General features: G+C 55.3%; 1 pseudogene; it reads right to left on the reverse strand.

Moving 5' to 3' along the window:
* Positions 1–22,887: 22,887 nt before the first annotated feature.
* Positions 22,888–25,124, reverse strand: LOC147984651 (uncharacterized; annotated as a pseudogene).
* Positions 25,125–25,515: the final 391 nt, after the last annotated feature.

Here is a 25,515-nt window from a genome sequence, read left to right on the forward strand (position 1 = left end):
GAGTCATGAATTATGTTGCAGGGCAAGACTGCCTCTGCACCGTACACCATAAAAAATGGTGTGTACCCGGTGGTGCGATTCGGCATGGTCCGCAACCCCCAGAGTACGGAGTCGAGCTCCTCTGCCTAGTGCGTGTTAGATTCCTTGAGGGACCGCACTAATCTGGGTCAGATGCCGCTCATGATGAGACCATTTGCACGTTCGACCTGACCGTTAGTTTGTGGGTGATAGACGGAAGCGTAATCGAGCTTGATGCCCTTGTTTTTGCACCAGAGTTTTACCTCATCGGCCATAAAGTTCATGCCGTTATCGGTGATGATGCTGTGGGGGACGCCATAACAGTGTACAACCCCGGATATAAAGTCTATCACAGGTCCAGATTCAGCCGTCTTAACAGGCTTGGCTTCTATACATTTGGTGAACTTATCCACCATGACCAGTAAGTATTTTTTCTTGTGGGTTCCGCCTTTAAGGGGTCCCACCATGTCAAGCCCCCAGACCGCGATGGGCCAAGTGATGGGGATAGTTTGGAGGGCGGTGGGTGGCATGTGGCTTTGGTTTGCAAAAAGCTGGCAACCGACGCATTTTTGGACCAAGTCCTGAGCGTCCGGCCGGGCCGTTGGCCAATAAAAGCATGTATGGAAAGCCTTGCTTACAAGGGACCGGGCTGCAGCGTGATGGCCACCGAGTCCGGCATGAATTTTAGCCAGCAGGTTCCGCCCTTCCTCTTCAGAGATACACCTTTGAAGGACTCCGGTAGTGCTTTTCTTATTAAGTTCTCCCTCATGGACTTTATAGGCTTTAGATCGCCGCACTATACAGCGTGCCTCGTTTTGGTCCTCTGGGAGTTCCTGCCTAGTAAGGTAGGCTAGGAATGGTTCTATCCACGGGGCGATAACGACCATTAGTACGTGGGCTGAGGTTGTGATTTCATTGGCAGGGCCTCCGATTATGTCAGATTGTTCGGCGTCGGACAGTGCGGTTGGGTCCGGGCTAATATTGCCATGTTCCCCTTCCCATACTACGGATGTCTTGAATAGCCTTTCCAGGAAGATGTTGGGGGGGACCGCATCGCGTTTTGCGCCGATGCGTGCCAGGACGTCTGCCGCCTGATTATTTTCTCGGGCTATATGGTGAAATTCGAGCCCCTCAAACCGAGCTGACATTTTGAGGACGGCGTTGCAGTAAGCTGCCATTTTTGGGTCCTTGGCATTGAAGTCTCCATTGATTTGGGATATCGCGAGGTTCGGATCCCCGCGCACCTCTAGGTGTTGAATGCCCATGGATACTGCCATCCGAAGACCATGTAAAAGGGCCTCATATTCGGCTGCATTGTTGGAGTCCGTGTACATAATCTGGAGCACATATTGAACTGTGTCTCCTGTGGGGGACGTCAAAACGACGCCGGCCCCTAGTCCGGCCAACATTTTGGAACCGTCGAAGTGCATGATCCAGTTTGAATATGTGTCGTACTCTTTAGGGAGTTCGGCCTCCGTCCATTCTGCGACGAAGTCGGCCAAAACTTGCGATTTGATAGCTCGCCGTGGCCTATAAGTTATGTCGAACGGGAGGAGCTCGATGGCCCATTTTGCAATTCGGCCCATTGCGTCACGGTTGTTTATGATATCGTTGAGTGGTACTTCTGATGCTACTGTGATTGAACACTCTTGAAAGTAGTGTCATAGCTTCCGGGATGCCATGAATACTGCATATGCAATCTTTTGATAATGTGGGTACCGTGATTTGCATGGGGTGAGGACAGTGGACACATAGTAAACCGGGTTTTGGAGGGGGGATTTGTGTCCGTCCGTTTCACTCGAGTCCGGCCGTGGCAGCATCCGTCCACTCGAAGTGTTCGGTGCGCCGAAGGAGGCGATAGTGGGGTAACGCCTTTTCTCCCAAACGGGAGATAAAGCGGCTTAGGGCCGCCACGCATCCGGTTAATTTTTGTATTTGTTTGAGGTCCTTTGGGATATCCAATTGTGACAAAGCTCGGATCTTGGCTGGATTTGCTTCGATTCCTCTACCGTATACAATGAAGCCCAAGAGCTTTCCCGCTGGAACGCCGAAAACGCATTTTTCCGGATTTAGCTTAATGTCATATGCTCGGAGGTTGTCAAATGTAAGCCTCAAGTCGTCTACTAGAGATTCGACATGTCTTGTTTTTACGACCACATCATCCACGTATGCCTCTACTGTTTTGCCGATCTGGTTTGCCAGACATGTCTGAATCATGCGCTGATATGTTGCGCCAGCATTTTTGAGCCCGAAAGGCATTGTGTTGAAGCAGAATGGGCCGTATGGGGTGATGAATGCCGTTGCGGCTTGGTCTGACTCAGCCATCTTTATTTGATGGTAACCGGATCTAAGACTCAAAGGCCAAGGAGTTTCTGAACTCTGAAGTTTGGATTCCTGGATGTTGTCTAGTGAATCTAGCCCGTTTCCTAATTCTAATTCAGGTCTTGAGTTACCTCCTCCCCTTCGTGGGTATCCGGCTTGGAGGGATCGGGAATACAGACGTAGCTAGTCCTTAAGATAGGTGAAAAGTCGCCGCACTGTGCCTCTACCACGGCAACGTGATGGGTGACTTGGGGAGAATTTATTTCTCTTAGATCGGGTTTAAGCCCAACCTGGTCATAATCCGTAGTGACACCCAAGGCGGCGATGCGATCCAAGAGCTCGTTTACGGAGGAGAGCTCCATTGGATCTAACTACTCGGCGAGCTCCGAGGTGACGTGAAGATTGCTTTTGATGACCCGAGAGGTCACCGTCGACGCAACGGCCGAACAGGCGGTCATGAGAAAACCGCCTAGCCGGAGAGTTTGGCCGATAGCCAAAGCTCCCTTAGTAACGGCGCCATCTTTAAAGACGGGAAGAGGCATCCTTCCTGATTGCGATGGCACAGAGGAACTCTCAATGAAAGCAACAATGTCAGTGTCAAAACCAGCGGATCTCGGGTAGGCGGTCCCGAATTGTGCGTCTAGGCGGATGGTAACAGGAGACAAGGGACACAATGTTTTACCCAGGTTCGGGCCCTCTTGATGGAGGTAAAACCCTACGTCCTGCTCGATTAATATTGATGATAGGGGTAGTACAAGAGTAGATCTACCACGAGATCAAGGAGGCTAAACCCTAGAAGCTAGCCTATGGTATGATTGTTGTATGATGAAGAAGTTGGCCTACGGACTAAAACCCTCCGGTTTATATAGACACCAGAGAGGGTTAGGGTTACACCAAGTCGGTTACAATGGTAGGAGATCTTGAATATCCGCATCGCCAAGCTTGCCTTCCACGCCAAGGAAAGTCCCATCCGGACACGGGACGAAGTCTTCAATCTTGTATCTTCATAGTCTTGGAGTCCGGCTGAAGGTACAGTCCGGCTACCCGAACACCCCCTAATCCAGGACTCCCTCACCCAGGAGAACCTCGACGACTGCACCGTCGCCAGCAACTCTCGGGTACCACTCATCCCTCAGGAGCAAGCTTATGCTAACCATGGGTCGCAGGAGATACAGGTCTCCACAGCAGATGGCTGCCCCAATTCTGCAGCCTCATACCCCTCAAGAGGAGGGCGCAGGGGGCTGCAGGAGAGGGGTCGAGATTCGGGTTCGTCACCGCGGCGGTCGGAGCAAGGCGTTCTCAGGAGGTAGGCCCCCTGTCATGTAGGTTCCCCAAGGCCTGCCCCCAGCAGGGGACCAGTGGTCGTCGGGGGAACCGCTGGCGACCGCTCTGCCTCATTGGCGTCGTCCTGGTTTCCGGTCGCCGTCGATGGCGGCAGAGTGTGGCGCAAGGCGGGGCCCTCGTCTGGCGATATGAAGCAAGGCCAGTACCTGTGAAGAAGGCCCAGTGCCTGTGAAGCTCGCCGCCCCATGACACTCTCACATAATAATGAGTGGGGCTGTACATGCCCCGGAGTCTCCGGAGAGCCGCACTCGGGCCTCGGGGGCTCCCGCCCATGCCTAGTGGCAGCACTTAGCTCCGCGCTAGTGAGAAGACGTCGAAGACTAGACTAGGTGTCAGACGCGGCCTTTTGCTTTTGCCTTTCCTTGTTGGCGAAGTTCTTCGATTTGGATTTAAGTTGGATTTGAGCTTGGTGCTTGCGTGTGTTTGGGGGAAGGGGTGTTTAGTCTCGTTCGAGCAATCTCTCGCGTTCTGGTTTTGGCTTTGCGTCCAAGGTTAACATCGGCTGCCCCCCTCGCGAGCCGGGCCGGGCCAGGCATGTTCACAACCAGGACCACTGTTATCGCACCCTTTTCGGAGGTTTTCATCGCGGGATCCACAAGTTAATCAGAAGACACCTGAGGTGCAGCGGCCCCCGCAGGCCCGCTCGGGACTCGTCGGGGTCGGAAGGTACACAAGTCAGCTGACCCATCACCGGGCCAGCGGCTACGTTCACACACAAGATTATGCTTACCAGAGTACTAATTGCAAACCTTTACATGAGGGGCTTCCCCTCCCAAAATGCTCTTACATCCTTCAGGGCCAAGCCCGAACTTTCTTTGTGCAGGTTAACCGGCAGTAACGTGCGGTCAGTCGGACATATCACTCACCGCGTCTTGGGCATCCTCGAAGGCATCACTCGCATCGTCGGCATTGTCACCACCGCCGCTAGCATCTCCATCAGTGCCAGGCACGTCCACAACATCGCCTTCATTGGCGCCCACGACCACGCCATCGTCATCAGATGCAAAGGCCCTAACAAGGGCGTCCACGTTATCCTCCACCCACCGCGCCAGGTCGCCCCGGAAGGCAATGGGCACGGGTGCGATGGCAGCATCGAAGTCGAAGTGGGGGTCCCTGTCCTGCAGATGGCTGAAGACGCGAGAGAAGGCATGCCCGAGCAAGGCTCGGCTCCTCTCTTCGACAAGACAACGCGACCTCTCGGACCGGTTCCCCAGAAGCGTCACCACATCGGTGAAAAATTGGAGGTTGCCAGCGTAGTTGACCTCGTGCGGCTCCCTAGCGGCAGCCTCGCAGACATAGCCCAAAGCTGTGTTGGCCCTCTCTCGGAGTGTTTGAAGCATGGGGGCATGCACATGCTCCAGAACCCGCCGCCGACGGAGCTCGTCCTCACTCCACTGCGCGACTGCCTCAGCGTCATCGACCCTCTGTTGAAGAAGAAGCTGCTCTGCCTGGGAAGAGGACAGCTCCGCCTGCGCCGCATTGAGGGCAGCTGCGGAGGAGTCCGCACGCCGCGTCGCTTCGGTCAGTTTGGCCCTGAGGGCTGCGGCCTGCCCTCGGCCTCGACCTTGATCAGCCCCAACCTCGTCCCGTATTCGCGCTCGAAGGCCGAGCGAGCTTCCGCCACACGACGATCGATTTCTTCCTTGGCTCGGGCTTCACGCGCGGCAACGTCATCCTTCGCCCGGGCCACCAGGCGCTCCCTCATCACCAACCGCTCAAGGTCAAGGTTGCGCTCGGCGGCCTCCAGCGTCAACACCTCCTCACGCTTCAGAAGCTCCGCCTGGTCAACAGAGGCCACCCCCATCGACTCAAGGGCCGCCTGGCGCAATTCCACTTGCTGCTCCAGGGAGTTGCTCCAGGCTTGGAGCTCCCGTGCGCGCTCCTCCACATCCTTGCGTCGTCGGTCTGCCTCCCGAGCCTCCTCAATGGCCAGGGAGTAGGCCTCCCGCGAAGCTGCCAGCGACGCTTCGGCCTTCGCGTTGTCAAGATCACGTTGATGATGCGCGAGGGCGATGGCTACCTTTAGTTTGCGCCTCTACTCAGCAAGGCGCAAACCTTCGGCCTCGAGGCGCGCATCCTCGTCAGCAAGCTCTACCCCAATATGGCTCACCGCATCCGCCGCCCCCTCGAGGACCTCTTCTCGAAGGGCGCGCCGCTCCCGAGCGCGCCTAAGCATGTCTTCTACATCACCCTCTTCCACCAGAGCATGCGGAGGGCCCCAGGGCGGCTGGCCTCCTCTCGGCGCGGGGCTGGGGGCTGGCGCCCTAGCCATCACCGAACTAACCTCTTTGGGAATCCAGCCCGGCGTCGGCCCGCCCACGGAGGAGGAGCCGAAGATGGACTTCAGCCATTCACCATCAATGATCAGAGGAGGAACGCGGGGCAAGCCAGATGTGCCCCAGGAGGATTCATGAAGAAAGGACAGCGAGCGCGCAGGCTCGAGGTGCCCTATAGAACGGACCACTCCACCAACTGGTCCGGCAGCAGGGGTGCTGCTCGATCTCGGCGAGCCCAGAGCTAGCGGAGAAGGCGAAGCTTGGGGGGATGGCTCCCGGGCTGGCTCGGCAGGTTCCACAGGGCAGGGCCTGAAAGGGCCACAATCAGTCACAGGGATAGCAAAGCGAACAAGGAAAGGAAGAGGAAGACTTACTCGTCCATGGCAAAGTACTTCCTGTGCTTCAACAAGCGGCAAGGGCGGTCGTTGCCACCCAAGGCCTCCTTCCTCTTGTGGAGGGCCTCAAAGTCTATGCGGAACCGTCCCAAGCTCTCCGCGCATGGGTCGGCCCCTGGTGCGGAAGAAGCGTCAAGGTGATCAGCGCTGGAGCAGTCAGCCTGGGGGGCACCGTCAGGCGTCGCCTCGCGAGGAACGGCTGGGGGCTCGGGAGCCCCGGCCTCAGGAACCACAGGCCGCAACTCCGGACCTGCCGCCGCTCCAGGGCGGGCCTTGCGAGACGCCGCCTTCAAGACTTCTCGCGGCGTCGGTGCCTCGACATCGGATGCCTCAACTCTCGCCAGTTCTCGTCTCCCCGCCCTGTCGCCCGAGGAAGGACCGCTGTGGGCGGCAGGAGAAGCAACCACGGCGGCTGGGTTCTCGCGGGGCCCCATGAAGCTAGCAGGGTGGAGTCCCCACTCATCGAAGTTGGGCATCTGCCTCACAAAATTGGCCCTGTCGGAGCAAAGATACAAGAGGATGCCATTACTCCGAAGGCTGGCTGGGGAAGGATCGCCAGTCGAGACCTTGAGCACCGTCTGCAGCACTTCAGGCGCCAAGTCCTCCTCCTGAAGCCTCATGCGGTCTCTATGCCCCACAAAGTCCCACATCCGGCGAGAGTGGCGCTGAAGAGGAGCAATGCAACATTGGAGGAACTCCTTCACCACCTTGGGCGCAGTCACATTGAGCACCCTCAAACTCTGGAAGCGGCGCCAGACAAAGGCGAGCCGGGGGCTCGCGAGCACCTCGTGGTCCCAACCCTCGTGAGGAACAGCAGGCGAGGTCGGGTGCGAGAGCAGAGGGTTGGGCACTCCAACATCCACGTATAGCCACCGCTCTCTGAACCTGGCCTCAGGAGGTGGAAGGCCGAAGTCGATCCCTGAAGTGGCCGTCCCTGGCACGGCAAAAAAGCTCATGCACCCTGAGAACTGAGTGGGGTCGCTCATGCGCAAGGAAAAGAAGTGGCGCAGCAGGCCAATGGAAGGAGGTATGCCTATCATCGCCTCGCAAACAAAAGCAAAGACAGTCAGAAGGGTAATGGACTCCGGACCGAGATGCATCATATGGATCTGATAATGGGAGAGCACCGCATTGAAGGCGGAAAAGGGGGGAACCAGACCCGCCCATAGAGCATTGGCAAAGAATCGGACCTCCATGACGATCCTATCAAGGGAGGCATGGGACGCAGGCCATGCCGTGGTCCTGCCACACTCATTGAAGATAGTTGCAAGGGCGGAGCGGACCTTGTCCAAAGCTTCTGGATTGAGTATGATCGACCGGGCGACGGCGGGGGTCGAGGCTGGACGTGTGCGGGGCGAAGGCGCGGGCTTCTTTCCCCTTCCCTTCTTCGTCGGCGCCATGGCATTGAAGAGGAGGAAGAACTCGGGCCGGATTGGCGGCGGAGGCTGGAGCTCAAAGAAGAAGGAAAGATAGGAGGCGGGTGAGCAGCGGAAAGGAGGAACGACTGTGTGCAACTGCGGGTCCGCTTAGCCGGCGCGCAACAAGGCGTCGTGGGGAAGCGCAGACGCCCACGTCCAATCAGTCGCCACGCGGCGCCCAAGGCCGTAGGCTTTTGGGGCCCACGGCGCTTCGCGCTCGCCCCTTCGCTTCCCTACCAGGCCAAGCCCGGGCGCACCATGGGCCCGGGGGCTACTGCCGGCATTTTGGGAATGGGGGTCCCCAGGCTTGCCTGCCTGCGGCCTGCGGCGTGGCTCAAGTGGGGGCCCCGCGCGTCCTATCTTCATCAGCTCAAGACCCTCGCGAGGGGCCAAGCCTCGCGGGGCGGACGACAGGAAGCTTCCTCAGAGGGAGCCTCATCATACAGGCTCGCGAGGAGGCGGAGAGATCAAGGCAGGGGTACCTCGCGAGGAACCCATGACGCAAGCCATCACGATCGAGACCAGGCGGGCGACAGGCGGGCGCCGGCCTGCGCAATGTCCTTGTTTCCCCTTTGGTGCAAAGGGGGCAAGCACAGGCCAAGGCTTCAGGCAAAGGTTGCCATTCCGGTGCAAGGAGACCAAGACCAGCAGAGCGGCAGGACGGAGGTCACCGTGGAGCCCAAGACGGCGTCATCACCAGTACTTTTGGCAGCCGAAGACCATCTTTGGTCAGGATAACTTGTACTACCTGTTCCCCTTCAAAATGGCCAATTGTTCGCACCCTTCCCGCTCATTATTTGGGGAGAGGCCCAGGGCCACTATAAATAGAACTAGCCACCACAGAGTAGAGGGAGTCATCTAGGGAGAAGACATCTAGAAATCTGGTAGAACGCTAGCAGAGAGAAAGAGAGGCGACTAAACTCACCCTAGCAGTTCATCGCCCCAGCTCAAGAACACCTCTCGCGAGGCTGTTCTTCCTTTATACTGATCCTCATCAGCCCTGAGGCAATCCACCACACCACACACTGGAGTAGGGTATTACACCACAACGGTGGCCCGAACCAGTATAAACCTTGTGTCCCTTGTGTTGTTCGTTGTTTCCAGCTCAAATCATGCGAGGAGATCGGGCGTAGATCGGTAGGGGAGAGACCTCCGCGCGCACCCCGTTGTTCAAACCTCAAGGGTCTGCCAGAACCTGAAATCCGACACCACTGTTCAGCTGTTTTGAGTTACTCTGATACCCGGACTGTTGCTGTTGTTGTTGACTGCCCTAGCCAGATTCCTGATTATATCCGCCTTGACTACCCGGATGGCCCTGGCCATGCAAACCGCCACCGCCTGTGCCGGCGCCCGGGCCATGAAAGCCGCCACCACCTGAACCGCCACCAGGTCCGTGGTTACCATCGAATATGTTAGAATTCTTAAAAGCCTTCATGATCGTACATTCTTTCCACTAATGGGTAGCTGGCTTCTCCCAGGTGCCATGTCTTGGACAAGGTTCATTTAGCAGTTGCTCAAGGGTGGGACCTGACCCGCCAGACCGTGGAGGCGGCCTCCCCTTGCGTCGTTTATTGTTACCATGCGTATTGGTGTTAGCCAAAAACTCGCCAGCCTTACGTTTATTACCTCCTTGATTCGCCTGGTTGTGCTGGTGACCTTTGCCATTGTTGTTCTTCTTTCCCTTCCCTGTCTTCTCTTTGTCAGATGCGGGCTCCTTGATAATGTCAGAATCGGCATACTTGACGAGAGCCGCCATCAGCTGGCCCATGTCATTACAGTCATGCTTGAGCCGCCCCAGCTTCTGTTTCAGGGGATCAAGCGAAAAAATTTCTCCAACATTAAGACCGCAGAGCTGGCAGCCATCTTATCAGATGAATGTATTATTTCCTTCACCCGGCACACCCAATGGGTCGTGGATTCGCCTTCCTCTTGCTTGCAGTTAGTCAAATCCACGATCGACATGGGTTGTTTGTAGGTACCTTTGAAGTTCTGAATGAACCGGGCCTTTAACTCCGCCCATGAGCCGATGGAGTTGGGCGGCAGCCCCTTTAGCTAAGTATGAGTTGTTCCATCCAACATCATGGTGAAGTATTTGGCCATTGCCGCGTCACTGACCTCTAATAACTCCATGGCCATCTCGTAACTTTCAATCCACGCTCCGGGCTGCAGGTCGGCTGTGTAATTGGGCACCTTACGAGGCCCCTTAAAGTCCTTTGGCAAACGCTCATTACGCAGAGCTGGCACAAGACAAGGGACGCCTCCTGTCCTTGTGGCCACCCCAGCCTCAACAGAGGTTGCTAGATAAATCGGAAAAGCTTGCTCAGCCGCCTACTGAATCGCCCGTTCATCCTCTTGACGGATCCTCTCCTGATCCACCAAGTTAAGGGCTCCGCCCGGGGCCAGGTCGCGCCCGCGTGGTTGGTTACGGTGCTGGGCGTTGCTCTACATGTCCGCTGAGTCCATATGCCGGCTATATCTTGGGCTCTGGCTCGGGCGAGGGGTTGAATGGATTCTATCTCGATTGTAAGAATATGCATCCTGCTGTGCCAGAGCTGTTTGAAGAAGTTCTCTGACCCTTCGTGTTTCGATCACCGTCGGAGAGTCACCGTCCATTGGGAGAGCTGCCAAATGAACCGACGCAACAATTAAATTCTCCAAAGGGTTAGAGAAGTGACCCGGTGGTATTTGTGTGTAGTGAGGCGGAGCAGTATTCACACGTGCCGGCTCCATGGTCCGCGGTTGAACCGGCGCCCCAGCCCCTGGTGTTGTGATCCGGTTTGCCTCCGGCGGGTTACTAGGACCAGCCCCGGGCGTGTGAAAAAGGTTCCTAGGATCATAAGTCAGAGGCAAACGTGATTGAGCCTTCTGGTGCCTTCTCCTCATTACCTCGTTTGACGTGTTCAGATCGACCGAGAGCCGGAAAGTGTCTGCTTGAAGCTGCTGAGCACGTGCATCCAGAGCCGCCCATTCTGCGGCCATCCTGACATCTTCCACCACTAAATTTTCCTTGGCCTGTGTTACCTCTCCGCCTAGCCGTGCTACCTCTGTGTCATGCTGAGCCTTATCCGCTGGCTCAACCACAGCAGTCAACAGGACCGTCATCCTATCCATGAGGTCCATTAACACCTGAGCCGGTGGGCGCGCGGGGTCTCCTGACCCGGCCGCTGCTAACCTGGTGGTTATCGCTGTCGCAACCGTAGAATTCTGCCCAGGTTGAGTGCCATCCATGAAGACTCCGGCTCGATTCGGCGGCTCAGAGGGGTCTGGAATACTGCTGCCATCAGAACAGCCCCCAAGCCCACCATCTTGTAACTGATACAAAGAATCTGTTTCGCCTGTGGATGACTCACTGTCAGAGCAAACGTCCGTCTCACCACCATCCACCGATCCTTCAGAAAATTCCCCTCCATGGATGCAACCCACGAAGGCATGCCTCACGGCGGGTTGAGCCCGGGCGGATCTCGCGCGCTGAGCCGTCTCGGCGAGGTTGGTGCTGAGCCGAATCTTCTGGCGCTTCATATTGAGAGGGAGGAGTTGATGTTGCCGGTTCAGGGCTCGGCTTGCCGATCCGGCCGATGAAGACATGGATTCCGCCGAAGGAGACCCGGTACACGTACTCAATTGAGCCGGCATTGGGGCCCCAGCCTTCGTCGTCGATGTAGAGCTTGCTGCGACGACTCTTGGTCATCCAACCCACAGCATATCCCTTGAGCCCTTCGAAGTTTCCCTTCAAGAACTCAAATCCACCATGCGCTGGCCCCACGGTGGGTGCCAACTGTCATGGAATTGTCACGGCAGATGTCCTAGTGAAAGAACTTAGTCATGGAGCCATCGCAACAAGGAAGATTAAAGGGGTTAATCGGGACAAAGGACACGAAAGGTTTATACTAGTTCGGCCCCTAGCGGTGAAGGTAAAGCCTAGTCCAGTTGATGTGATATTGCTAGGTTTAGATGACCATGGAGCGAAATACACTAGCTTGGCTTCTTGATCTGTTGTCTGTTACCCTAAGCCGCCACCGGGTCATCCCCTTATATACACGTGTTGACGCCTGGCAGCCTATAGAGTCCCGACCGGCTCATATAACGTGTCCGGCTCGGTGACTTCCTTTACATGCCTTTCTTTACAAGTCTTTCTTACCCATGGCGGTTTACAATCACGGGCCTCAAGCCGCCTCTAGGCTTGGGCCTACTTCAAGTCTTATACTAAACCATCGCCTTGTATATTCACTTGAACTTTTAGTAACCCGCCATGAGGATTAACACGGCCCCTTCTGGGCGAGTCATACCTGGTAGTTATATCCCCAACACCTTCCATGTTTTGCGTGTCAGCTCTATTATTTATTTGTTTGCTGCATTTCATCATGTCATCATCGCATCATGCGCATTGCACCGGCACTCCGTTGCCATCATGTTTTCAAAACTTGCATACGTTCGGGTCTCCCAGTTCCTTTTGTTATCCGTTCTAAGCCCAACCACACTTGCACGCGCCCGCGACATGTCCGAAATATTATTTTATAAGTGGTTGGAAAATGTTCTCGGAATGGGATGAAAGTTGGCGTGCGGTGTTGTTATGTTGTCAGTAGGCGCCTACTAAGTTTCATCGCATTCAGAGTTTGTTTGATGCCCCAACGGATAACCATAGCTGCAGTATAGTTGGTCTATGCCTCGGGCGTTTTTGGTCTCCGGAATCCGTGCCGGGCTGCATTTCTTCCCTCTCCTCTCAGCCCAACCCTCATACACAGCCCACCTAGCCCCCCTCTGACCAGTGCCATCGGATCGCGATGGAAGGGCTCCGGAAGCCCCCAAATCCTCCTAACCTAGCCCCTTTGTCTATATATAGACCTTCCTTTCCAAAAATGAAAACAACCCTACCCCCACCTACCTCCAGCCGCAGTCAACCCCGTCTTCCTCATTTTCAACACCAAGCCACCCCGCCGCTGCCACTTGTCGCCAGCCCAGAGGCCAACGCCGCCACCCACCATCGGCCCCGGCCAATCCCCTTGCTCCACGTCGCCTACCCCGCCTCCCGCAGCCATGCACACGCCTTCACATCGCCCCTATCTCTAACCACCGCCTGGGCCCGCCGAAGCCCGTCTGTGGCCCGACTCCGCCGCCGCTTGCGCCCTAGCTCCCCGCTCCAGCACCTCGCTCGCTCCGCTCGATCTGGATCGGAGGCGCCCGATCCCGAGCTCCCCAGTGCCCACGACCTTCCAGTCAGCCGTCGACCTCGCCAGAGCGCGTTGCCGCCGCCTCAGGTGAGCAGCGCCCCTAAGTGCCCGTTTTCCCCTCTCCCTCGTTCTCCCTCTCCCTCTCACCGGAGCTCTCTCACTCTCCTGCAGGTGACCGCGCCCCGCCGCCCTAGATCGTCATGCTCCGTCGCCGTCGGCCGGATCCGCCACCGGGAGGGCAGATCTGCTCGTCCCCGCCAACCGTGGCCTCCGCTCTCGCCGTCCCCGCCGCCAAGCTCCTAGCGCCGCCACCATGCCTTCCCTTGATCCCCTCTGGATTGAAGAGGACGACAGGCTCAGATGACCATGTGGGCTCCTGCAAAGGCTGGCCCAGCCGCGAGGCCCACCTCCTTCCATGTTCCCACGTGGCCCAGTCCATAGCCAGCGCCAGGCCTCCTCTGCTTCCAATCAGGCCTCAGCCCATGGGTGAGCAGCCAAACATCTCCTGTCCTATGCTCCTATTGGGCCAGCCAGATTCGGCCTATGTTGTTTTTTCCTGACCTGCGATTTTGCTAATTATTTGAGAGAAAACAGATTTATAGGAAACCCCTTGCATTTCATGCATATAATAACTCAAGATTTGTGCATCGGATTAAATTAAGTTATATATGGAAAATGCTTAGAATTTTTCTAGTTTCATAATTTCCAACTTTCATCCATGTTAAAATGTTTAAAATGTTGTTTGCATTTAATTTGCATATTGCCATCTTAAAATGATTTAATTCATAATTAATTAACCATAGCTCGAATTTAAATAAACTTTATATGCAAATGGGGTAGAAAAAAGCCTAGTTTAACATGGCGCTCTCATCTTGCATGTTTAACAACTCTAAAATATGGTTTAGGGCAGAACAGTACCAAATTCATAATATGCATATGGGGATTTTCCGGAATTGTTGTTTGTTATTTCCGACCTCATTTAAACTTGCCTAAATAGTTAGTTTACTTATGCCTCATCTCTTGCCATGTTAACCAACATTTAACTTTGTTGAGTACCTAAACGAGAGCGAACTAAAGAACTTGAATGTGGTGTTTCGTCAATATGCATCTTGTTACATGTTGAGCTCCACTTAACTTGTAGTTTTGTTTGTGCACTTTGCCATGCATATTTAAACCGGACATGCATCATACTTAGTTGTTGATCATGCCATGTTTATGCTTGCATGTTTACCATGTTGCTTGCTTCTTTCCGGTTTGCTTCTCTCGTTAGCTTCGGTTTCGTTTCAGAGTTGTGAGGATTCGTTCAACTACATCTGTTTGTCTTCTTCATGAACTCGTTATTCTTCCTTGCGAGATCTTAGGCAAGATGACCATTACCCACGATATCACTTCTATCTTTGCTTTCTAGTTGTTTGTTCTATCGCTATGTCGTGCTACCTACCACTTGTTTATCATGCCTCCCATATTGCCATGTCAAGCCTCTAACCCACTTTCCTAGCAAACTGTTGTTTGGCTATGTTACCACTTTGCTCAGCCCCTTTTATAGCGTTGTTAGTTGCAGGTGAAGTTGAAGATTGCTCCATGTTGGAACATGTTTTTGTTGGGATATCACAATATCTCTTATTTTAATTAATGCATCTATATACTTGGTAAAGGGTGGAAGGCTCGGACTTATGCCTGGTGTTTTATTCCACTCTTGCCGTCTTAGTTTTCGTCATACGGGTGTTATGTTCCTTGATTTTGCGTTCCTTACGCGGGTGGGGTTATGGGACCCCCTTGACAGTTCGCTTTGAATAAAAATCCTCCAGCAAGGCCCAACCTTGGTGGAGCATTTTCCTAACAACCTAAGCATTTTCCCTTGGGTTCCGCGGACCCGAGGGTCATATTTATTTTAAACCCCCCCAGGCCAGTGCTCCTCTGAGTGTTGGTCCAACATGGGCGAGGTCCGGCGCCCCTGGGCAACCAGGGTCTATGCCAACCCGACGTCTGGCCCATATGGTGTGCCCTGAGAAAGAGATATGTGCAGCTCCTATCGGGATTTGTCGGCACATTCAGGCGGTCTTGCTGGTCTTGTTTTACCAGTGTCGAAATGTCTTGTAACCGGGATTCTGGGACTGATTGGGTCTTTCCTGGAGAAGGAATATCCTTCGTTGATCGTGAGAGTTTGTAATGGGCTATGTTGGGACACCCTTGCAGGGTATAAACTTTCGAGAGCCATGCCCGCGGTTTTGTGGCAGATGGGAATTTGTTAATATCCGATTGTAGAGAACTGGACACTTGACTTAATTAAAATGAATCAACCGCGTGTGTAGCCATGATGGTCTCTTCTCGGCGGAGTCCGGGAAGTGAACACGGTTTGGGTTATGTTTGAACGTACATAGTTTCGGGATCACTTCTTGATCACTTCTAGCTTCACGACCATTGTGTAGCTTCTCATCTACTCTTATTTGCGTATGTTTAGCCACCATATTTGCTTAGTGCTTGCTGCAACTCCACCTCATTACCTTATCCTACCCATAAGCTTAAATAGTCTTGATCTCGCGGGTTTTGAGATTGATGAGTCCTCGTGACTCACATATACTACCAAAACAGTTGCAGGTGTCGATGATGCCAGTGCAGGTGATGCTACCGAACTCAAGTGGGAGTTCGACAAGGACCTTGGTCGTTACTATGTGGCGTTTCCTGATGATCAGTAGTGGAGCCCAGTTGGGATGATCGGGGATCTAGCATTTGGGGTTTATCTTCCTTTTCATTTGGATTTGACCGTAGTCGGTCTATGTGTGTATTTTGGATGATGTATGAATTATTTATGTATTGTGCGAAGTGGTGATTGTAAGCCAACTCTTTATCCCTTTCTTGTTCATTACATGGGATTGTGTGAAGATTACCCCTCTTGCGACAAAACCACTATGCGGTTATGCCTCTAAGTCGTGCCTTGACACGTGGGAGATATAGCCGCATCGTGGGTGTTACAAGACTGAATGAAAGATATGGTTTGAACGAACTTGCATTTTTCTCTCTTAATGTACAGACTTATCAAATGATTTTCTTTTGAAAAAAATTCAATGGTATTTAAATATTAAACACTCATCGATGTCGGCGTTTTGGGAACGGGGGTCCCCAGACTTGCCTGCGGCATGGCTCAAGTGGGGGCCCAGCGCGGCCCACCTTCATCAGCTCAAGCTCAAGACCCTCGCGAGCGGCCAAGCCTCACGGGGTGGACGACAGGAAGCTTCCACAGAGGCAGCCTCATCAGGCAGGCTCGCAAGGAGGCGAAGAGATCAAGGCAGGGGTACCTCGCGAGGAGCCCATGACGCAAGCCATGAGGATCGAGACCAGGCGGGTGCCGGCCTGCGCAGTGTCCTTGTTTCCCCTTTGGTGCAAAGGGGGCAAGCACAAGCCAAGGCACCGGGCAAAGGTTACCATTCCGATGCAACGAGACCAAGACCAACAGAGCGGCAGGACGGAGGTCACCGTGGAGCCCAAGACGGCGTCATCACGAGTGCTTTTGGCAGCCGAAGACCGCCTTTGGTCAGGATAACTTGTACTATATGTTCCCCTTCAAAATGGCCAATTGTTGGCGCCCTTCCCGCTCATTATTTGGGAAGAGGCCCAGGGCCTCTATAAATTGAGCTAGCCACCACGGAGTAGAGGGACAGCGAGAGATCTGGTAGAACCCTAGCAGAGAGTGAAAGAGACGACTGAACTCACCCCAGCAGTTCATCGCACCAGCTCAAGAACACCTCTCGCGAGGCTGTTCTTCACTTGTACTGTTCATCATCAGCCCCTGAGGCAATCCACCACACCACACACTGGAGTAGGGTATTACACCACAACGGTGGCCCGAACCAGTATAAATCTCGTATCCCTTGTGTTGTTCGTTGTTTCCAGCTTAGATCACGCGAGGAGATTGGACGTAGATCGGTAGGGGAGAGATCTCCGTGCGCACCCCAGTGTTCGAACCTCAAGGGTCTGCCGGAACCCAAAATCCGACATTTGGCGCGCCAGGTAGGGGTGCGCCAGAATCCTTCTTCCTCCGCATCACATTCCGTTGCCTCGCCGTTCAGATGTCAAGCGACTCGGTAGCCAACGCCGACCCCTGGGCAGCGTGGCCCGCCCACGCCGTGGCACCAGCCCAGGGCGACCTCAACCTTGCGCCTCAGGCTGCCCGCGCTCCGCAGGGCACTGCGAGGCATTGACGACGCAGCCAAACACCGCCTGCCCTCACACCACGGCAGGTGCGGGCTGCAGCAAGGGCCTCAGACCATGCCGCGGCCACAGTGTCGTACACCCAACGGGAGCAAGCGATTTCCAGGGCCACGCTCACGGTGGCCCGAGAGCTGCTACGGTGTCGACTGCTGGAGGGCGCCCGCGACATGTTGTTGGAGCGAGTAGCTGAGCTCCTGGACGCCGCCGCCTCAGGAACACCTCCTTTATGCGTCCAGCTGCCACCCCAGACCCAAGGTGGGCCGCATGGTGGCATCGTGTGCGCGCATGCGACTTCCAGTGGACTCCAGGGCCCGTCCAGCGCCAACACCTCCGCCGGCACTGGGCGATAAGTCACGCCAACTGTAACACCCTCGATGCGACTATATCTCCCACGTGTCGAGGCACGACTTAGAGGCATAATCGCATTGAAGGCATATGTCGCAAGTTAGGCAATCTTCACAACATCCCATGTAATATGAATAATAAAGGGGAGATAACATAGTTGGCTTACACTCGCTACGTCAAACAAGTACATAAATAACATTACATCATCCAAACACTCATGGCCCGACTACGGCGCCAAAATAAAAGAGAACCCAACATGCGACAACGATCCCGTTCACCCCCAACTGGGCACCACTACTGATCATCAGGAAAGGAAACATAGTAACGTTGAGAGTCTTCGTCGAACTCCCACTTGAGCTCATACGCGTCTCCAGGAGCGGAATCATCAGGCCCTGCATCTGGTGTAATAGTAATCTGTGAGCCACAGGGACTCGGCAATCTCGCACCCTGGCCCGGGGGGGTTAAAATAATGATGACCCTTGAGTCTGCAGAACCCAAGGGAAAGAAAAGGCTAGGTGGCAAATGGTAAAACCAAGGTTGGGCATTGCTGGAAAAGCTTTAATCAAGGCGAACTATCAAGGGGTTCCCATTATAACCCAACCGCGTAAGGAACGCAAAAATCCGGGAACATAACACCGATATGACGGAAACTAGGGCGGCAAGAGTGGAACAAAACACTAGGCGAGAGGCCGAGCCTTCCACCCTTTACCAACTATATAGACGCATTAATATAACATAGCAATATAATGATATCCCAACAAGTAAATAAATGTTCCAACAAGGAACGACCTTCAATCTTCACCTGCAACTAGCAACGCTATAAGAGGGGCTGAGCAAAGCGGTAACATAGCTAATCAACGGTTTGCTAGGACAATGGTGGGTTAGAGGTTTGACATGGCAATTTGGGAGGCTTGAAAGCATGTGGTAGGCATCGTAGCATTGGCATAGCGAAAGAGCGAGCAAACTAGCATAGCAAAGATAGTGGTGAATTCGAGGGTATGATCATCTTGCCTGCATAGTTGTCAGAGTTGACTGGATCCTCGAAAGCAAACTCAACGGGCTCCTCGTTAGCGAACTCGTCTCCCGGCTCTACCAAAACAAGATAAACAAGCAACAAGGATACAATCAACCACGTGCAAGGATCAAGCAATATGATGAAATGATGATAAGCTATGCGGGATGCGATGCGGGATGCAAAATGCAAGATATGACAGGAAATGCATGAACCTGGCCTCAACTTGGAAATCCAAGTGTGCCACTGGAAAGATGAGATGAAATCGCTTGAAAACGATATAGAGAACGTCGGAATCGGAGTTACGGTATGGAAATGGCAAGCGAAACAAAAATGACTCCGGTCTACGATTTACAGCAAGTAGCCATCTAAATGCAACGAAATGAACATGCTACAGCATCCAAACATGACAAAAAAATACATGGAAGGTATGCATTCAAGATGCTTAACAAAAGTCTAGCACTGAGCTACGGCCAATTCATCCATTAACAGGTTCAAACAAGCATGGCAAAAATGCATATGGAAAACAGATCTCAGACTTATTGAAATTAACACTTGTTTGGATTTTCAGATCAGGTAGCCCTCTTCGGAGCAACAAAACTACATGCTACAGGATCTGAACATGGAAAAGTAAAGCATGGCATGGAGCTACTCAATGAGCTTAACAAAAGTCCCTTAGTGACCTTGAGCCAAAAGGAATCAGAAAATACAATTGCAAGCATGTGAACATAGCAAAAACATAATCAGTTTTCAGACTTGGTGAAAACTGGCACATGCTGAAACATAACTCAAGTAGGCATGTTTACGAGCTCGACGCACTCACTACGGTGCAATTCATGGCAATACAAGCATACATCCATCAGGAAGGCACAAAATTCAAGATAGACATGGCAAGAACAATAACATAGCATGCATGGAACAACTACAACATCACCGGCAAAATTGCAAACAAGTTGACAATCTGCCCAGATTCGCAAACTAGCAAAAGTAGAGCTCGATTGACTCAAGCTAGGTTGCTCCATAATTGCAAACAAGGACATGGATGGATAGAGAACTACAACATTAACAAAACATCCTTACTGATCATCCTCAAAAGAGGCACGAATCACTAGGAAACAACATGAACATATGGCATCATGAGCTAAACAGATCCAGGACTTAATGGAAATGCTAAGTCCCTGAAAACAGAATTAGCAAGTGCACCACTTTGCAAGCTTGCACTAGTCACCACACACATCACAAAAATACATGGGTTGCACCTCAGGAAAGATGACAAAACCCTTAACAAAACACATGTAGAGCATCAGGGCATAACATGCACACATTAATCATGGCAAAAATGACAAAAACCTAAACGGAGTAGCAGATCTGACAATTATCCCAAGTAGACTCCTTCTAAAAGCATTTCGGGCATCAAGATGAGCTCAAATGAAAATGATGCAATGTAATGAAATTATGTACTCTCTGAGATGAACATTTTGATATGCTATATGCATGAATCGGAGCTACGGATGCAAAGTTATGGAGCTAGGAAGAAGGGCACATGGATCTGGAATTTCCGGGACTTAGACGAATTAATACCTCTGGAAAAGTCAAACCGGGACGAAGAGGACCCGGGACGAGGAGATCCGGGCGACGCGGGGCTGTTTGGATCGGCGAGGTGGTGGATCTGATCCCGATCTGCGGAGGATAGGGCCGGCTAGGGTTCCGGTGACGCGCGGATTTCGAGGATCATCGGAGTCTTCGCCGGAGTAGCCGCGGTGGTGGCCGGACTAGAAGAAGAAGGCCGGGGCGAGGTGAGGCCTGGTCCGGCGGGGGCGATGGCGGCGCCGGTCGGCGGTGAAGCGGCGAGGGCGGCGGCTTGCGGCGCCGGACGACGGCGGCCGGTGATGGCGGCGAAGGGCGGCGCCGGGCGGAGGTAGGTGGCGGCGGCCGGCGATGGCGGCGGACGGGTGGAGGCGATGCATGGCGAAGAGGCGGGAAGGCGGCGTCTGGTGGCGGCCGGGCACGCGGGCGGCGGCGGGCGACGCGCGGGCCGCGCGGGCCGGCGGCGGGCCCCGTGGGCCGACGGCGGGCTACGGAGGAGAGAGAGGGAGGATGGCGCTGAGGTGGCGAGCCACGGTTGGCCCGGGGAGGATGGCGCGGCTGATGTGGCGGGCTCCGATAGGCCAGAGTGAGGTGGCCGGCTGGGTGGATGCGTCCGCCGGCGGGCGGACATGTCCGGCGGCGCGGAGGGAGTTGGGTCTAGGGTTGGATTGCGCGAAAAATTCGGGGAGAGCCACATATATATAGGTAGAGAGAGCTAGGAGAGTCCAAATGAGGTGCGGTTTTCGGCCACGCGATCGTGATCGAACGACCGAGAGGATGGAGGAGGTTTAGGTGGGTTTTGGGCCAAAATGGAGGGCTGTTGGTCTACAACACACACGAGGCCTTCTCGGTCCCTCGGTTAACCGTTGGAGTATCAAACGAAGTCCAAATGATACGAAACATGACAGGCGGTCTACCGGTAGTAAACCAAGGCCGCATGACAAGTCTCGGTCCAATCCGGAAATGTTTAATCCCCACACATGAAAGAAAGGTAGAAATGACCACCGGAGGAGAACGAAGCGCCGGATTGCAAAACGGACAACGGGGAAAATGCTCGGATGCATGAGACGAACCTGTATGCAAATGAAATGCACATGATGACATGATATGCAATTCCTGACACACAAGCAATGACAAGGCAACAACAGCGAATAACTAGAGGACACCTGGCACATCGGTCTCGGGGCGTTACACCAGCCCCCTCTCAGGCCAGCGAAGGGGCGCACACTGCGACCTTCGGCCACGGCGGACCGCCGCGCCATCACCCCCAAGATGGCGCTCGAAGCCAGGCTGCGTGGCATGCGGGGTGCTACAACGAGGCGTACGGGGCGGCGATCCCGGAAGCTTATGTGCCCCGCATGGTGGATCAGGGGTGCGCACTGGAGGAAGATGATGGCTCATTCCTTGGGCCAGGCTGGGGCGAGGAGATGCCAGAAGTTGAGCTCTTTCAGGAACCCCAGGCGAGCCTCGACAACCGCACCGGTGGTGGCAACTATCGGGTACCACTCATCCCTCAGGAGCAAGCTTATGGTAACCATGGGTCGCAGGAGATACAGGTCGCCGCAGCAGGTGGCTGCCCCAATTCTGCAGCCTCATACCCTCGGGAGGAGGGTGCAGGGGGCTGCAGGAGAGGGGCCGAGATTCAGGTTCATCCCCGTGGCGGTCGGAGCAAGGCGTTCTCAAGAGGTAGGCCCCCTGTCGGGGAGGTGCCCCAGGGCCTGCCCCCGGCAGGGGACCCGTGGTCATCGGGGGAACCGCTGGCGACCGCTCTGCCTCATTGGCGTCGTCCTGGTTTCCGGTCGCCGTCGATGGCGGCAGAGTGAGGCGCAAGGCGGGGCCCTCATCTGGCGATATGAAGCAAGGCCTGTACCTATGAAGAAGGCCCAGTGCATGTGAAGCTCGCCGCCCGTGACACTCTCACGTAATAATGAGTGGGGCTGTAAACGCCCCGGCGTCTCCAGAGAGCTGCCCTCGGGGGCTCCCGCCCATGCCCAGTTGCAGCACTTAGCTCCACGCTGGTGAGAAGACGTCAAAGACTAGACTAGGTGCCGGACGCGGCCTTTTGCTTTTGCCTTTACATGTTGACAAAGTTCTTCGATTTGGATTTAAGTTGGATTTGAGCTCGATGCTTGCGTGTGTTTGGGGGAAGGGGTGTTTAGTATCGTTCGAGCAATCTCTTGTGTTCTGGTTTCATCTTTGCGTCCCAAGTTAGCATCGGCTGCCCCCCCCCCTCGCGAGCCCCTCGCGAGCCGGGCCGGGCCAGGCACGTTTACAACCAGGACCGCTGTTACCGCACCCATTCCGGAGGTTTTCATCATGGAATCTACAAGTTAATCAGAAGACACCCGAGGTGCGGCGGCCCCGCAGGCCCGCTCGGGACTCGTCGGGGTCGGAAGGTACACAAGTCAGCTGACCCATCACCGGGCCAGCGGCTAATTTCACACGTAACGTTATATTTAGCAGGGTACTAATTGCAAACCTTTACATGAGGGGCTTCCCCTCCCAAAATGCTCCTACATTCTTCGGGGCCAAGCCCGAACCTTCTTCGTGCAGGATAAATAGCAGTGACATGCGGTCAGTCGGACAAATCACTCACCGCGTCTTCTTGGGCATCCTCGGAGGCATCACTGGAGTCATTGACATTGCCGCCGCCAGCATCTCCGTCAGCGCCAGGCTCGTCCACAACACCACCTTCATTGGCGGCCATGACCACGCCGTCATCATCAGACGCAAAGGCCCTGATGAGGGCGTGCACGTTGTCATCCACCCATCGCGCCAGGCCACCCCGGACGGCTATGGGCACGGGTGCGATGGCAGCGTTGAAGTCAAAGTGGGGGTCCTTGTCTAGCAGATAGCTGAAGACGTGGGAGAATGCATGCCCGAGCAAGGCTCGGCTCCTCTCTTCGACAAGCCAACGGGACCTTTCGGAGCGGTTCTCCAGAAGCGTCACGACATCGGTGAAAAAACTGGAGGTTGCCGGCGTAGTTGACCTCATGCGGCTCTGTAGCGGCGGCCTCGCAGATGTTGCCCAAAGCTGTGTTGGCCCTTTCTCTGAGCGTCTGAAGCATGGGGGCATGCTCACGCTCCAGAACCCGTCGATGAAGGATCTCGTCCTCGTTCCGCTGCGCGATGGCCTCGGCATCATCAACCCTCTGATGGAGAAGAAGCTGCTCGGTCCTGGAAGAGGACAGCTCCGCCCGTGCTGCGCTGAGGGCAGCTGCGGAGGAGTCCGCACGCCGCGTCACTTCGGCCAGTTTGGCCCTAAGGGCTGCGGTCCTGCCCTCAGCCTCGGCCTTGATCAGCCCCAACCTCGTCTCGTATTTGCGCTCGAAGGCCGAGCGAGCTTCCGCCACGCGGCGATCGAATTCTTCCTGGGCCCGAGCTTCGCGCGCGGCAACTTCATCCTCCGCCCGAGCCACCAGGCGCTTCCTCGTCTCCAACCGCTCAAGATTAAGGTTGCGCTTAGCGGCCTCCAGCATCAGCGCCTCCTCGCGCTTCAGAAGCTCTGCCCGATCAACAGGGGGCCCCTCCATCGACTCAAGGGCCGCCTGGCATAGTTCCACTTGCTGCTCCAGGTAGTTGCCCCAGGCCAGGAGCTCCCATGCGCGCTCCTCCGCATCCTTGTGCCTTCGGTCTGCTTCCCGAGCCTCCTCGACGGCCTAAGAGCAGGCCTCCCGTGAGGCTGCCAGCGACGCTTCGGCTTTCGCGTTGTCGAGATCACATTGGTGACGCGCAAGGGCGATGGCAACCTTGAGTTTGTGCCTCTCCTCAACAAGGCGCAAACCTTCGGCCTCGAGGCGCGCATCCTCGTCAGCAAGCTCTGCCTGATCTGGCTCACCGCATCTGCCGCCATCTGGAGGAACTCTTCACGAAGGGCGCGTCGCTCCCGAGCACGCCCGATCACGTCTTCCGCATCACCCTCTTCCACCGGAGCATGCGGAGGGCCCTGAGGAGGCAGGCCCCCTCTCGGTGCGGGGCTGGGGGCTGGCGCCCTAGCCATCGCCAAACAGACCTCTCTGGGAATCCGGCCTGGCGTCGGCCCACCCACGGAGGAGGAGCTGAAGACAGACTTCAGCCATTCACCATCTATGATTAGAGGAGGAACATGGGGCAAGCCGGATGTGCCCCAGGAGGACTCATGAAGAAAGGACAGTGTGCGCGCAGGCTCGAGGTGCCCTATGGAACGGACCACTCCACCAACTGGTCTGGCAGCAGGGGTGCCGCTCAAGCTCGGCGAGCCCAGGGCCAGCGGAGAAGGCAAAGCTAGGGGGGATGGCTCCCGGGCTGGCTCGGCGGGCTTCGCAGGGTAATGCCTGAAAGGCCACAATCAGTCGCAGGGATAGAAAAGTAAACGAGCAAGGAAAGAAGAAGACTTACTCGTCCATGGCAAAGTACTTCCTGCGCTTCAACAAGCGGCAAGGGCGGTCATTGCCACCCAAGGCCTCCTTCCTCTTGCGGAGGGCCTCGAAGTCTACACGGAACCGACCTAAGCGCCCGGCGCAGGGGTCGACCCCTGGTGCGCAAGAAGCGTCAAGATGATCAGCGCTGGAGGATTCAGGCATCGCCTCGCGAGGAACGGCTGGGGGCTCGGAAGCCCCGGCCTCAGGAACCATAGGCCGTGACTCCGCACCTGTCGCCGCTCCAGGGCGGGCCTCGGGAGACGCCGCCTTCGAGGCTTCTTGCGGCATCGGCACCTCGACATCGGGCACCTCAACCCTCGCCGGTTCTCGTCTCCCTGCCATGTCGCCCGAGGAAGGACCGCTGTGGGTGGCAGGGGAAGCAACCACGGCGGTTGGGTTCTCGCGGGGCCCCATGAAGCCAGCCGGGCGCAGTCCCCACTCGTCGAAGCTGGGCATCTTCCTCACAATGTCGGCCCTGCCGGAGCAAAGATACAAGAGGATACCATTGCTCCGAAGGCTGCCGGGGGAAGGATCACCAGTCAAGACCCTGAGCATTGTCTGCAGCACTTCAGGCGCCAAGTCCTCCTCCTGAAGCCGCATGCAGTCTCCATGCCCCGCAAAGTCCCACATCCGGCGAGAGTGGCACTGAAGAGGAGCAATGCGACATTGGAGGAACTCCTTCACCACCTTGGGCGCTGTCACATTGAGTGCCCTCAAACTCTGGAAGCGGTTTCCGACGAAGGCGAGCCTGGGGCTCGCGAGCACCTCTTGGTCCCAACCCGCGTGAGGAACAACAAGCGAGGTCGGGTGCGAGAGCAAAGGGTTGGGCACTCCAACGTCCACGTATAGCCACCGCTCTCTGAACCTGGCCTCAGAAGGAGGAAGGCCGAAGTCGATCCCTGAAGAGGCCGTCTCTGGCACGGCCAGGAAACTCACACACCGTGAGAACTGAGTGGGATCGCTTAGGCGCAAGGAAAAGAAGTGGCGCAGCAGGGCCACGGAAGGGGGAATGCCTATCATC

Source organism: Triticum urartu, chromosome 2A (assembly GCF_056163025.1).
Source record: "Triticum urartu cultivar PI428250 chromosome 2A, HENAU_Tu73, whole genome shotgun sequence".
Lineage (NCBI taxonomy): Eukaryota > Viridiplantae > Streptophyta > Magnoliopsida > Poales > Poaceae > Triticum > Triticum urartu.